The 14,631-nt window shown below is 43.9% G+C and overlaps 1 long non-coding RNA gene across 1 annotated transcript in view; it reads left to right on the forward strand.

Moving 5' to 3' along the window:
* Window positions 1-634: 634 nt before the first annotated feature.
* LOC138282974 (uncharacterized) overlaps window positions 635-14,631 on the forward strand; it is a 209,583-nt gene continuing 195,586 nt past the window's right edge. The window contains exon 1 of the long non-coding RNA XR_011201028.1: window positions 635-842. This is a non-coding gene — a long non-coding RNA (uncharacterized lncRNA). The remainder of the gene's footprint in view (window positions 843-14,631) is intronic.

The following is a 14,631-nucleotide window of genomic DNA, read 5'->3' on the forward strand; positions in this document are numbered from 1 at the left end:
GTACATTGATCGGGAGAAAATAGCCATTCAAAAATGGCCAACATAGTTTTGTTAAATCTTATGTTCTTTGACCTAGAGTCCGTCTTCAATGTTATTGAGTTTTGTTGTGCACGGAGTATTTAAAAATGAAATGGTCAAATGGTCAATTACATGTGAACAAGGAAAGTTTGTTTCCGAAACGCGTTGGATTTCCTTTGCCCATTAAATCTTCACTTCAATTATTTCTTTGTGACGGAGACTCATTATTTACGTCAGTGGCATGTTACGACGCTTCTCCTGGCCAGACTAATGGTTTTGGATTGATATAGTGGGGGTCGCAATCCTGTCTCTGTCTGCCGCTCTGACGGCGAAGGATATGGTGATGCAATTGTTTATTTGAGATATTTATATATGTATATTTGTCATCAGTACCTAAAACAATCTCTAAATTGCGTAGAAGAAAGGTGTGCCTGTCACTGATTGGAAAGACAAGCAGGAAATTATGTGTCTGTCACCGATCGTATGAACAAGCAGAGAAGGCACAGAGCATCCAAACTCGCTTGGTCCTTCCTCTATTTTAGTGTACTAAAAATATCTCTAAATTACGTAGAAGAAAGGTGTGCCTGTCACAGATTAGAAAGACGAGCAGGAAATGGTGTGCCTTTCACCGATCGTATGAACAAGCAGAGAAGGCACAGAGCGTCCAAACATGCTTGGGCTTTCCTCCATTTTCGTGTCCTGAATAAGTACACGTCGAGGATGTACTTGACGACGTAGGGCTGTATCATCGATCACAGGGAAATCCCATAGGAATACAGCCGTGCGCGTATACCATGAAAGTCAGCAAGTCATGGTGCGAGGCGGTAAGCCGTTATTAGAGTGCATGTTTACCTTTGAAATTTAATCAACGTGTTAAAAAAAGGAAGTTGAACTATTTCCTGTTTCTATATATTAAGAGGTACTAGACATACCGCGTACACTTTCAGGAAACTCCAAGATCAAATCGTTCAGAAACGATCTTGAAGCAATATTAGGATGTTGTCAAAGCCCACGTTTTCCTCGCTGTTTTCCGCTCGTCGCCAGTGTAAGATTCTCCCATAATTGATAGTCCACTCCAGAACTGAAGATAAGGAGTATTTATTTAGAAATATGTAGGTCCGTACAAGAAAAACATCCCAGCCATCCAGCTGCAGTTTTTTCCTCCCCTCTCATGATTCTAGAACCCCCATACATTATACCATGGTAACCTAAAACATCCCACCATGGTTACATGACCTGGCAACCATGCCCTAAACTAGGAACAATCTCCAAAGAGGTCTTTCCAGAAAATTACAAAAAATACCATATGAAAGAGAAATCTTTTTCTTGTTTTAAGGAAAAGTCCCCCTTTTAGGACCTTTTGGAGTTTCAATGTTGCTCCTCAACGCCGGTCTCTAAGTTGCTGTCAGAGCAGATTTGGACATTGAAAAAGATGAAGCTGGAATTTCCAACTCAATGGACCTACCCTGCGCAGATTGAAGCTTTACACCAGGCCATGGAGGATATTTTCACAATGACCTTAGTTCCCACTGCACCACTCCACAAGGATGGGTCCACTCATGAAGGTTTGATAATTCAGGCAGCTTCGGCAATTACACCACCAACAGTGCTTCCACAGGCTCTGGCAGTGGCACTCCTCCTCCGTGCGATCCGTGTCACCTATCATGCCAGCTTAATTCTTGAGTCGAATTTGGCACCACTTCTACCTTCAAATTTGGCAGATGTTGTCAGAGGTGTGGCAAAAATAAAATTCACAGTGTTAAAAGGGCAAATCATGCAGAAAGGATGGGCTGAATGGGATTTTTTTTAAACATAGCCTCTCAAAGTATTAGAGAAGCCAAAAGCAGGGAGAGCCAACTAATAGCCCTGGCAACAACAGGACAAGAAAACTTAGTGGTGCAGACATGGGTGACCACCTTCCATGTTGACAGACTGTATTCACACTTGGGAATCTACTCGAGCCAACTCATTAAATTTAGTGCTGTAAAATTTGCAGAGCCACATTAAATCCTGGTAGCAGAATCTCTTTAGCCTCTTTCATGGCTGGTTTTATTTAAGTTGCCATTTATTGAATGTTTTCATACATTATGGAACAATATGCAGTTATACACCAGTCCTGCCCGCGCCCTAGGGGGGCGCATTGAGGAATGCAAAAATGACAGTACAGTTTAGCGAGTGAACCAACAGTTTAGATAAAGCCGAGTTAATGTTGTATGCGCACTATTGCGTGGGGTGAGGTGGGCTACTTGTCAGGCTCTCTGTAAGCCCACTTTGTCCGCGGTGACAGTTGGACATGCGGGAGGGTATCCAAGCATGTCCAATTTGTAAGGTGATGGGGGCTGCAAGCCAAGTTGCTTATTGCACAAGGGGGCACATAGTGTATAGAAACAGTTGTGATCATGTGCCAGTGACCTGTAGGGGTTTTAGGTTGTACTCTAGATCCAGTGCCAATAATATGGTGTCCCAGCCAGTGATGAATGCATGTTTCCCAGCTTTGTGTTGCTGGTGTCTCACCACATGGTCCTCCAAATCGGCCCATTTCCAAAGCTTCGATATCCGAGTATTCTTTTTTGAGGGGGGAGGGGTCGCACTTCAAGTTCATTGCTATTGTGTGTTTTCAAGTGCAAGGGCCAAATTCATTACTCTTTTTTTCCCCATATGGGTGAGGCATCTATCCCAGGAGACAGGTTTTTGGAGTATTATTGAGAGGTCTGCTTGTCATTTGGGTGGCCAGTTCTCACATAGTTGTAGTGCAGTGTACGGGCACTTCATGTGGAATAAGTCTGCCAGGTCCTCCTCATATCTGGGGCATTTATGGAAGGCCGAATCAAACACTTGATGCTGCAGCTTAGCCAGGGTCAGATATGGATGATGGATATTATTAAATTGCAGTTGTTAAGGCGTTCATTTCTTGAGACCTGAGGCATGTGGCTTTTCTGGAGTTCTTAACTCATTGCAGCTTAAGAGCTGTGAGGGGTAGTGCCTGACCCTCCTGTAGTGCACAGTATATGTTTGTGATTTTATGGTGTTTAGAGCTCCATGTGGGCATTGTATGCAATGTCGTGCCTGTCTCCCGCTTCACATTTGGTTCCCTCAGCTGTTACCTACTGACCCATGGAGTGCTGCATACGCCAAGAATCACCCCACTGGGAGGTCGTGAGATTCACGCAGTTCCGCGAACGACAGGATAGATCCCGAGTCACATAATTACCCTGTAGTTGTGATAGGGGCGTTCACCCAGTTGGATTTATAGGCTGCCAAATACCGCCTTTATGAAGCCGAGTGAGCACCACTGGTAGACATGAAGTCTAGCACTGTGACTGGCGAGGGTACCTGAGCCAGCCACGGAGGGCAACCCGGAACAGAAAAAGGTACATGTGGCTTGGAAATGATTGCCTATGATCCCTTTTACAGAGAATGAGCTGGCCATGTGATGCAGCAGGAAGCCTAACTTGGGAGGCACAGACACCGCAGTCCAAGTCATAACCACTGGTGCTGCACTGCCAAGTAGTATAACTGTAGGTGCACCCATGCTGCCAGCATCGAGGGTGAGAAACAGCTTTCTGATCCCCATGTCAGCTCAGTGAACCAGCTGTTTACTTAGAGGAACACCAATGGGCACAGTATCTGAGTTAGATTGGCAAATAAATGCAAAAGTTGTGGCAAAATCTCCATTTTAGTTAACATTATTCATCCTAGTGGAGACAGCAGGAGTCCTTCCAAAAGATAGAGGAGGACCAAAGGGATGCTATTATTTTGTCTAGGTTCCTTTCCTTGATGTTTTCTGGGTGCCTATAAACAAGTACACCCAAGTATTTGAATGTTGTAATGCGATGGGTACTGTGTGATCTCATTTCTTTGAGAAAGCTCATGCAAACCTCCACAAATGGAAATATACAAGATATAGATTGGTTGACATGGAGGCCCGAGAATATCCCAGAGGTCTCCAGGAAGCGGAAGTTTGGGTCCAAGGCTGACATGATATCAGTCAAGTATATTCAAATGTTGTCTGTGTATAGCAAGATTGAATGGTTATGACTAGCTGTGACTATTCCAAGGTGGCTGCCTAACTGATGATTCTATTGGCTAGCAGCTCTGCTGCTAAATGTGAAAAGCAAGAGCAATAAGGGACAGCCCTGCCTGGTTCTTCTATGAATTTAGCACAGCGGAAGTAATTTTAATATTGAAAAAATAATGTGCAGAATTAACATGTAGACGTAAAAGAAAACAAGTGCTTTTAAATGCAAAGGAATGTAGTAGGCAGTCATATTTACAGATAATAGGCCTGAATAGCTGAAGCTGCATTTTCTGGCAAGTTGCCCAGTTTAAAAATGTGAAATGTTATGTTTTCTGACCTTCTCACAGGCATGTTGTTCATAATAATATAGTGCTTAAAATGTTTTCGTTTCACACTGCAAATGTTTCTAATTACACAAAGAACAGTGTAGAGTAATAAATAAACAACTGATCTTTTTAGTGAGGTAATATAGAAGCTTATATTTCAAGATGCAATTTTCTTAAGGCAATTAAACAGTGAGAAAGTTGTAAACCTAAACTTTGTATATGCTAAAAATGTTTCATTCAACATTGCTGTCTGTGTACTATTGTATTCCTGATAAGAAGACAAATGAGTGATCCTGTTCCCATGAAGACATTGAAAGCTGATTGGCTGACTGAAGAACTAAAAAGCGACGTGTTGCAAAAGCTTAAATTGTACTGGCTATGATGTGTTTTCCGAGAGTAGGTTACACATTCCACCTCATTGCTGCTTATGCTCTCAGACCCTTTCCACTTTGCCATTCAGACGCTGCTCATGCTGAGACTCTATTGAGTATTTTTAACTTCTCTTTGTGGGAAGTTCTGCTTTGATTGACTACTGAATTATTGGGCTGATATTGATGCCAACACTTTATGCTTATTGATCTCTCTAATTGGAACATTTATGGGTTTTACCTGACAACTTTTTCTCCAAACATCCTCATTCTTAGAATAGGTGCTCTCTCGTTTGTGGAATGCGCTTTATGTATTGATAATGAATTATTGATTGCTTATTTTGATCATTGACTAAATTAATGATTGACATTGATGACTGTAGAAGCTGACTCAATAAAGATGAAATACTAAAAAGATTTGATTAATACAGCTTTTAACACTCACACCAACTCTCATTAGTGACTGAAGATACTATTGAACTTGTAATGATAAATTAATTGACAAACTGCTCCTGGTTAATCGCAACTAACGCCAAAGATCCGTTCACCCAGAATTTTAACAGTTGGGGTTCCTCCCTGATGAGTTGGTAGGCCTTGACTCATAAACCGCAATTAACTGAGATCCCCACTCCAGCACCACAAGTCGGAGAACCCCTGCCCGGTCCTACACATCTCCATGGGATCCAAGGCAATATGTCCCTACCAAACGTAACACCATGAATAAATATGTCTAAGAGAGGCTATTGAATGTCTTCTCCATATTGGTGGAGAGGGCAATGTCTGTATCAGGCAGTCTCGGTTCTAGAGGGAAGACCAGGTAGGCGAGACCCACTCAAGAAAAATCCTGGTTCACCTAAGTCAATTTTGAAGTAGAAAAGCAGGCCCAAACATACCTGGGCAGGCTTTCCTGCTGGCGTAGCACAACCTGAAAGGCTGCTACAACTCAAGTGTGACTCTGAGCAAGCCACAGAGTCAGGCTGGTCTACTGTCATGTGCAGAATGACAATGGGCTGGCCGAGGAGGCACAACATGTGGTACACCTCCTCCTAAGTGAGACCCCAGGAGATGTGGGAGCAGCTGCTGCTTTTGAGAAGCACAATAAAAAGTCTTAGATGGGGTGTTGGCTTTAGTCCCTCACGGCAGGCTACAATGATCAGACAGAAAAGCTTTGGGTGCCTAGTGCCAGCCTTCTTGTTTTTAAAACGGTGCAGTGACATGCTAGATTGAAACTGGGAGTTTAATTCTAATTAAATTCCAACCATTTATGGAATGGTGAGGGTGCACTGTACAGCTCAAGGGCAATAGAACTTCAGAAAAAACACTAAAAGTTAAAATACCTTGACATTTCAAGAAAAACATGACTAGAAACTGGTGAAAAAACCCACATTTTTGACAATGTTGTAGAGAAGAAACTTAAGTGACCCTGCATTTTAAACAAAAGGAGAGGCGAGAGTGGAGGAGGGATAAGGAGAGACAGAGAACCGTGAGAGAGAGGCAAAAGGAAATAAGAGACGCAGTAGGGAGTAGAGACAAACTGAGGGGGGAGAGGAAAGGGAAGAACAATTGAGAGAGAAAAGAGAGGAAAAGAGGCTTGAGAGGAGGGAACTAATTCTAGATAAGCATATGGAGGAAGTGAGAATGTTCGAAAGGAGAGAGGGAAATGGGCAAGAAACCTATTAAGTGACGATAGATTAAGAGGAAAAAAGGGTAGAACAAGAGATTGGTATATAGACAGAATTGTAGGAAGCAAAAGTGGAGAGAAGGTTGATGGCAAAGGGAGAAAAAGAACAGAAAATAACAAAGTGAAGGCTGGATGCAGAAGAGGATGTTTGAAGTTTCCTGGTCAGTAATATTAAGGCGACGATGGATCAAGGCTTCACACACACTTTTTAGTTATAACGTTCCAGTAGTTTACAGCTTGGTTTAGAGGTTGGCAATACCTGGACGATGTGCCAAATCCTGAGTAAAACCCAAGAAAGAGATAGTATGGTAAACATGGTAAGAGAAATACCATCTATGGATTCCCCACTGTTTCTAACACTTCCTCCAGAAATAATTACATTTTCCTTTACTACTCTAGTTCAAATCAGACCTTTGGTCTGATCTCTTTGAAAGGTAGAGCAAGGCTCCTACACTTTCCTGAATGACCTTTGGGAGCATACAGAACTGAAAGCACTCAGAAGGACGGGAATTTATTTAATGTCTAAAGAGAATGGTCTTCTGCAAATGTCAAGACTTGATAAAAAGCAGGTATTTACTGACAGCAGCAAGTAAAAAAAAAGTGGAAACAATGAAATATAACATTAAAATTAGAACACAAGCAATTTCAAGAGCTAGACAGAAATGGGAGTGACTGACATGAGAAAACAATTAAAGAGAGGGAGAATTTTCAAGACAGGAAAAAGAATTGAAGTAAAACTCAGAGGCAATAGAAATTGAGAGAGTGGGGAGTAAAGACATGGGAAATAGAAAAACCATGAAGGCTAGAAAGTACATGGGAGACAGAAGTGCACCATATAAACTACGAGAGAGAGAGGTAAATAGTGCAGAGGTAATTGAAATGGGGTGTAGGAAAGTGCCACTATTGGCATGGTTACCCCCCCACGTTTTGCCTGGTGTTGATGCCACTTTAATTGAAAGTGGACTGGAACCCATCTAACCAGGCCCCAGCCCCAGTGTTCTTTCCCTAAAACTGTATCTTTGTTTCCACAATTGGCAAAACCCTGGCACACAGTTAAGTTGCTTGTAAAAGGTACCTATGGTACCAAGGGCCCTGTGACCAGGGAAGGTCTCTAAGGGCTGTAGCATGTATAATCCACCCTAGGGGACACCCCACTAAGCACTTACACACACTGCCTTGCAGCTTGTGTGTGCTGATGAGGAAAAAAAGACAATGTTGACAGAGTCTGAACCCAGCTCACCAGATTCCTGGTGACCTAACAAGATGAAGAAGGACTGCTAAGCTGAAACCCTCAGCAGAGAAGAAGGAAGACAACAACTGCTTTGGTCCCAGCCCTCCCGGCCTGTCTCCTGCTTCAAAGAACCTGCAAAAGACCAGTGACGCATCCAGCATGACAAGCGACCTCTGCCCAACTCCAGAGGACGGCCTTGCACTCAAAATGACCAACAACTCCTGAGGACAGCGGCTCTGTCTAAGAAAACCTACAACCAAGGACTCCCATCTCTCTCCGGATGTGTGAGTCTTGACCCATGTGCACCTGATGCCCATGTCCAGGTGGTCCACCCAGCAAGAGAGGGGCCCCAGGCAATTGCGAGCAAGTGCCCACCCTGGGTTGACCTCACCACCCTTCCTCCACGGCGCCTGCAGAGAGAATCCCGAGGACTACCTGACCGCAAAGCTCCAGACGAAGATATCAGATCCCTAAAGACACACTGCACCCGCAGCCCCCAGGCCTTGGAGAACCCTACCCCGGTGCCTCTACGTTCAGCAGGCGGCCCTCCTCCCTGTCTGACTGGTGGTGTGCCCAAGACACCCTCCAGGACCTCGCCTGCAGCCTCTGAGTGACCCCCCAGGGTCTCCTCATAGACCAGCATTGAAAACACGACGTCCTGTTTGCACCCTGCACTCGGCTGCCCCTGTGCTACTGAGGGTGTGTGTTTAGTGCCTACTTGTGGCCCCTTCAGTGCTCTTCTAATCCCCAATGGTCTGCCCTCCGAGGCGCAGGTACTTACCTGCAGGCAGGCCTGATTCCAAGTACCCCATGTCTCCATAGGAGCCCACTTTAAATTTGCTCGTTTAACCTCTGCACTCGACTGTGTTGCTGATGTGAATGTTTGGTGTTAACTTGAACCCCAACTGGTGGACTTCCTAAAACCAGGAGACTGAAACTGTAAGTGTTGTACTTACCTGTATAACGACTTAACATTTCTTCCCCCCAGGAACTGTTTCTGAAAATTGTACTATGTCCATTTTTAAAACAGATTATTGCCAATAATTAAAAAACTGTATTACTTACCTATTCCAAACAAAGTACTGTTGATACCTGTGCGAAATACAAAACATTTAAGATAGTTACCTGTAACTTGAATCTTGTGGTTCTAAAAATAAATTAAGAGCATATATTTTTGCTATATAAAAACCATTGGTCTGGAGTTAAGTCATTGAGTGTGAGCTTCTTCTTTTGTCTGTGTGTGTACAACAAATGCTTTGCACTACCCTCTGATAAGCCTAACTGCTTGACCACACTGCCACAATAGAGAGCATTAGTATTAGCTATTTTAGCCTCTGTTAAGCCTCTTGGGAACCACAGGACTCAGTGCACACTATATCTCATATTGAAATAGTATATACAGAGCCTGGGGAAAATCAGAGCACAGGGGGGATAGAGAGACAGGCAAAAAAGAGATGGAAAATGGTAGAGGAGGGAGAATAGGAGGGAGAAAAATAAAGGAGGGGATAAAAATAGAGAGATAGTTAGAATTAGTGAAAGGCAGAGGGAGAGAGACCGAATGAAAAATTGGTATGACAGATGGACATACAGAAACATACAATGTGATGGTTTGGAATGTGAGAGTGCAGGTGAAATGAGAAAGTAAATATGGGGAGAGGAGGTGTAGGAAGTTGGCTCTGTATGTACTATTTCAAAGTAAGAAATAGCATGCACAGGGTCCAAGGGTTCCCCTTAGAGGTAAGATAGTCGCAAAAAGAGATAATTCAAATGCTCTTTTTTGTGGTAGTGTGGTCGAGCAGTAGGCTTATCAGAGGGTAGTGTTCAGCATTTGTTGTACACACACAGGCAATAAATGAGTAACACGCACTCAGAGACAATTCCAGGCCAATAGGGTTTTTGTATAGAAAAATATATTTTAAGAAACATAGGTTCAAATTTTACATGTAATACTTCAAATGAAAGGTATTGCAGGTAGGTACTTTAAGAACTTTGAATAATCACAATAGCATATATATTTTTCACATAAATCACATATAGCTATTTTAAAACTAGACACAGTGCAATTTTCACAGTTCCTAGGGGGAGTAAGAGTTTGTTAGTTCTTGCAGGTAAGTAAACCACCTACGGGGTTCAAGTTTGGGTCCAAAGTAGCCCACCGTTGGGGGTTCAGAGCAACCCCAAAGTTACCACACCAGCAGCTCAGGGCTGGTCAGGTGCAGAGTTCAAAGTGGTGCCCAAAACGCATAGGCTTCAATGGAGAAGGGGGTGCCCCGGTTCTAGTCTGCCAGCAGGTAAGTACCTGCGTCTTCGGAGGGCAGATCAGGGGGGTTTTGTAGGGCACCGGGGGACACACACAAGTTAGCACAGAAAGTACACCCTCAGCAGCACGGGGGCGGCCGGGTGCAGTGTGCAAACACACGTCGGGTTTCCAATGTAAATCAATGGGAGACCAAGGGGTCTCTTCAGCGATGCAGGCAGGCAAGGGGGGCGCTCCTCGGGGTAGCCACCACCTGGGCAATGGAGAAGGCCTCCTGGGGGTCACTCCTGCACTGGAGTTCCGATCTTTCAGGTCCTACGGGCTGCGGGTGCAGAGTCTTTTCCAGGCGTCGGGATCTGGGAGTCAGGCAGTCGCGGTCAGGGGGAGCCTCCGGATTCCCTCTGCAGGCGTCGCTGTGGGGGCTCAGGGGGGGCAACTCTGGCTACTCACGGTCTCGCAGTCGCCGGGGAGTCCTCCCTGAAGTGTTTGTTCTCCACAAGTCGAGCCGGGGGTGTCGGGTGCAGAGTAGCAAGTCTCACGCTTCCGGCGGGAAACACAGTTGTTTTAAAGTTGGCTACACCCTCTTTGTGCCTCCTCCCAAGGGGAGGGGGTCACATTCCTATCCCTATTGGGGGAATCCTCCATCTGCAAGATGGAGGATTTCTAAAAGTCAGAGTCACCTCAGCTCAGGTTGCCTTAGGGGCTGTCCTGACTGGTCAGTGACTCCTCCTTGTTTTTCTCATTATCGCCTCTGGCCTTGCCGCCAAAAGATGGGCCGTGGCCGGAGGGGGCGGGCAACTCCACTAGCTGGAATGCCCTGGGGCGCTGTAACAAAGGGGGTGTTACAGTCCTGCAAGGAGGAGGTGATAAGCATCTCCACCCAGTACAGGCTTTGTTACTAGCCACAGAGTGACAAAGGCACTCTCCCCATGTGGCCAGCAACATGTCTGGAGTGTGGCAGGCTGCTAAAACCAGTCAGCCTACACGGGTAGTTGGTTAAGGTTTCAGGGGGCACCTCTAAGGTGCCCTCTGGGGTATGTTACAATAAAATGCACACTGGCATCAATGTGCATTTATTGTGCTGAGAAGTTTGATACTAAACTTCCCAGTTTTCAGTGTAGCCATTATGGTGCTGTGGAGTTCGTGTATGACAGACTCTCAGACCATATACTCTTATGGCTACCCTGCATTTAAAATGTCTAAGGTTTGGCTTAGACACTGTAGGGGCACAGTGCTCATGCACTTGTGCCCTCACCTATGGTATAGTGCACCCTGCCTTAGGGCTGTAAGGCCTGCTAGAGGGGTGACTTATCTATACTGCATAGGCAGTATGAGGTTGGCATGGCACCCTGAGGGGAGTGCCATGTCGACTTACTCGTTTTGGCCTCTCCAGCAAACACAAGCTGGCAAGCAGTGTGTCTGTGCTGAGTGAGGGGTCCCCAGGGTGGCATAAGACATGCTGCAGCCCTTAGAGACCTTCCCTGGCATCAGGGCCCTTGGTACCAGGGGTACCAGTTACAAGGGACTTACCTGGATGCCAGGGTGTGCCAATTGTGGAGATAAAGGTACAGTTTTAGGGAAAGAACACTGGTGCGGGGGCCTGGTTAGCAGGCCTCAGCACACTTTCAAATCATAACTTGGCATCAGCGAAGGCAAAAAGTCAGGGGGTAACCATGCCAAGGAGGCATTTCCTTACAGGAGGATATATAGTAGCAGAAGAAGTGAAGGGCTGTTCATACGTGTGGGTGAGTAAAAGAGAGAGCACAGGCACATAATACACAGAAAATAAAAAGAAAGGCTGTAGTTGATGTCAAGCAATTTCAGATCATGTCCCTCCACGCAGTGTAAAAGTCTCAAGTACCAAGATATAACCTGAAAGAAACATTCATACTTGGAGAATATCCAAGGACAGTGGTATAGTTATCTATACCACAATCTAACTCTAAAGTGCAAGAACAGTGCAAATGGATTTCTGGCCAAAAGGAGGCTATCTTGGATATACCCAATCAATATGAGTCCAGTTGTCTCAGTTCTCCGCATGATACCTGTAACATCTATCAGGAATCGTGAGTGTTGATTCTATTCATAAATGCCGGAGATCTATAGAGTAACCACTTTGCATTGAACTGCATTCTACGAAAATTAGCACTTTTTAGTAATGAAAAATTAAGCGTATTTAACCTATTCCCCTTATCCTCTGAGACTACAAGGCCTTCCTTTGACTGCCATCTATCTCATATTTTCAAATAGTGTATTAACCTTCTGTCTCCTCAGGATACCAACCCAGGAACTAATAGCTCTTTGAGAAGTGGTCTCTATCCAGTCTTTGACCGGTTCTAAACTATCCCATATTTTCCTCATGCCTAACTTAAAAATCGCATTACGCAAGTAAATCACCCTTGCATGAATATTCTAAAATGTCTTATTAAATGTTCTGTTTCTGGCCACGTTTCCAGCCTTGTGCATTTAAAAATCAAAAATTTTATGATATCCATTGGAATTCTACCTGGCCAAGATATTCTTATCTAAAAGAGGACAATGCGCAACCCGCATGTCGGTCAGGCAGGTTGTACCATTGATGATCGGAATGTTATAATGCTTGAACATTTGATCCTTAGGTTTAAGAATCCACACTAGGGTCTTATACCTGACTTTTTTGAGAGATTTTGTGATATGCAGAAAACCGTCAATCTTATACTCCAGGAAGATCTGATTAATAAAAAAGTTGTCTACACTCGTCTTACCAAGAACTTTAAAAAAAAAAAAAAACTATAAGAACAATGTACAAAATTGGCAAAATAATATAATTTAAGGTTGGGCAAAGCTAGACCACCTTCCTTTAAAGCACTATAAAGCACCTCAATGGCCAGCTTGGCTGTTTTATTTGCCCATATAAAAGCCGAAAATAAGCCCTCTAATCCTTAAAAAACTTCATCTGAAGTGCACATGGAAATACGAAGAATAAAAGATACATAACAGAGGGACTGACATTTTAATCAATGCAACCCTGCCCATTATTGAGAGTGGCAAATCGGTCCATCTAGAAAACAGCGCTTTAATCTTGTGACTCAGAGGGATGTAGTTCAAGGCAAATAAATCATTCACATTTTCGGAAACATGTATTCCTAAATATCTTTTAGGGCGATGATTCACTAAGAGGTAGAATTCTGTTGGCAAAGAGTCTAATGCACAATTGCCTTATAAAATTTCAGTTTTCAGCTTATTTATTTTGTACCCACCCACCTCTTGAAAGTCCTGAAATACTTTACAAACCTGATCTAAATTTGCCTTTTCTAGCTTTAAAAATAGCGGTATATCATCTGCATACAATTTAACAGGGGTCATTCCACTTATTGTGGATTTACGTATAGCTATGGCTAAGGGCTCTATGAATAGTGCAAAAAGAATCAGCGACAAGAGGGCATCCCTGCTGTGTACCCCTTAGAATCAAACAGGACCCTATATTAACTGAATAAATGACAATCTGAGCTTTAGCGCCTTTGTACAAACGCAACATGGTCTGAAACAGCCGCTCAGGGAACCCAAACTCCCACAAGATGGCAAAAAGACTGACTCAGGACACAAGGTCAAATGCCTTTTCCTCATCAAAAGACACGAACGAAGTCGGATTCTGAGAAAAATAATCCAGTGACTCAATTAAAAAATTTGTGTTAAAGAAAAGTTGTCTCTCAGGAATAAATCCACATTGGTCCGGATGTATAATGGATCATAGTGTTTTACTCATCCGATTAGCCAGCACTTTTGCAATGATTTTATAGTCAATTCAACAAACTAATGGATCTATAAGCATTAACATCTTCTTTATTTTCATATTTTTTCAGAAAACTAACCACGACTGTGGTACGGAATGAGTCCAGGACCTGACCCCTCTCTAGTATATGATTGGCAAGTCCTACCAGTTCAGGACTTGAAGCTGATGCAAATTTCTTTAAAAACTCAGGGTAGAGTCCATCTTCACACATGCTTTCCCATTTGGTAATGACTTTACCACCTCCTCTACTTCCTCAAGGGTGACTCTGGCTAGCAGAGCTTCGGAAAAGAGAGGTGAGTTAAAAAACTTTTAATTCTAGCCATATCAATTTGATGTTGTACGCCATAAAGCACTTTGTGGTGCCTAAGGAACTTCTCATTGATCTGGGGGGGATCTGTTAGCCTGGCTTTACTTTCATTATCAAATAGGGAGGTTACCTTATTCCGCATCTGGCAGGCTAAAAATCATCCAGCATATTTACTCTCCTCGTACACCTTTTGCGTGTAGGCAACTGTAGAGTAGGGCCTCTTTTTGACATGGTTAGCCTAGAAATTGTAGTGCCCAGGGCCCCTGCTAACCAGGTTCCTTGGACCAGAACTCTTTCTCTAAAACTGTTGTGATGCATTGGCACAATTGGATACACCTCTACCTACCACTATAAGTCTCTAGTAAAAGGTACTTAGGTACCCAGGGCATGAGGTACTAAGGTTAGGTCCCTGTGGGCAGCAACACTAATTGTGCCATTCTCGAGGGCCATGCACCCAGATACACCCAGTCCTACCATTGTAGGCTGAGTACTCTGGGGCAAACCTAAATCACAAACCTGTCATAAAACACTGCCTGTGTGCCCTGTCCACCATATACTGCATACACTATAGATAAGACACCACTCTGGCAGGCCTTCTAGCCCTATGTCAGGGTGCACCATATTGTATGTGAGAGCATAGTGCATGAGCAATA

The sequence above is a fragment of the Pleurodeles waltl genome, chromosome 1_1 (assembly GCF_031143425.1).
Source record: "Pleurodeles waltl isolate 20211129_DDA chromosome 1_1, aPleWal1.hap1.20221129, whole genome shotgun sequence".
Taxonomy (NCBI): domain Eukaryota; kingdom Metazoa; phylum Chordata; class Amphibia; order Caudata; family Salamandridae; genus Pleurodeles; species Pleurodeles waltl.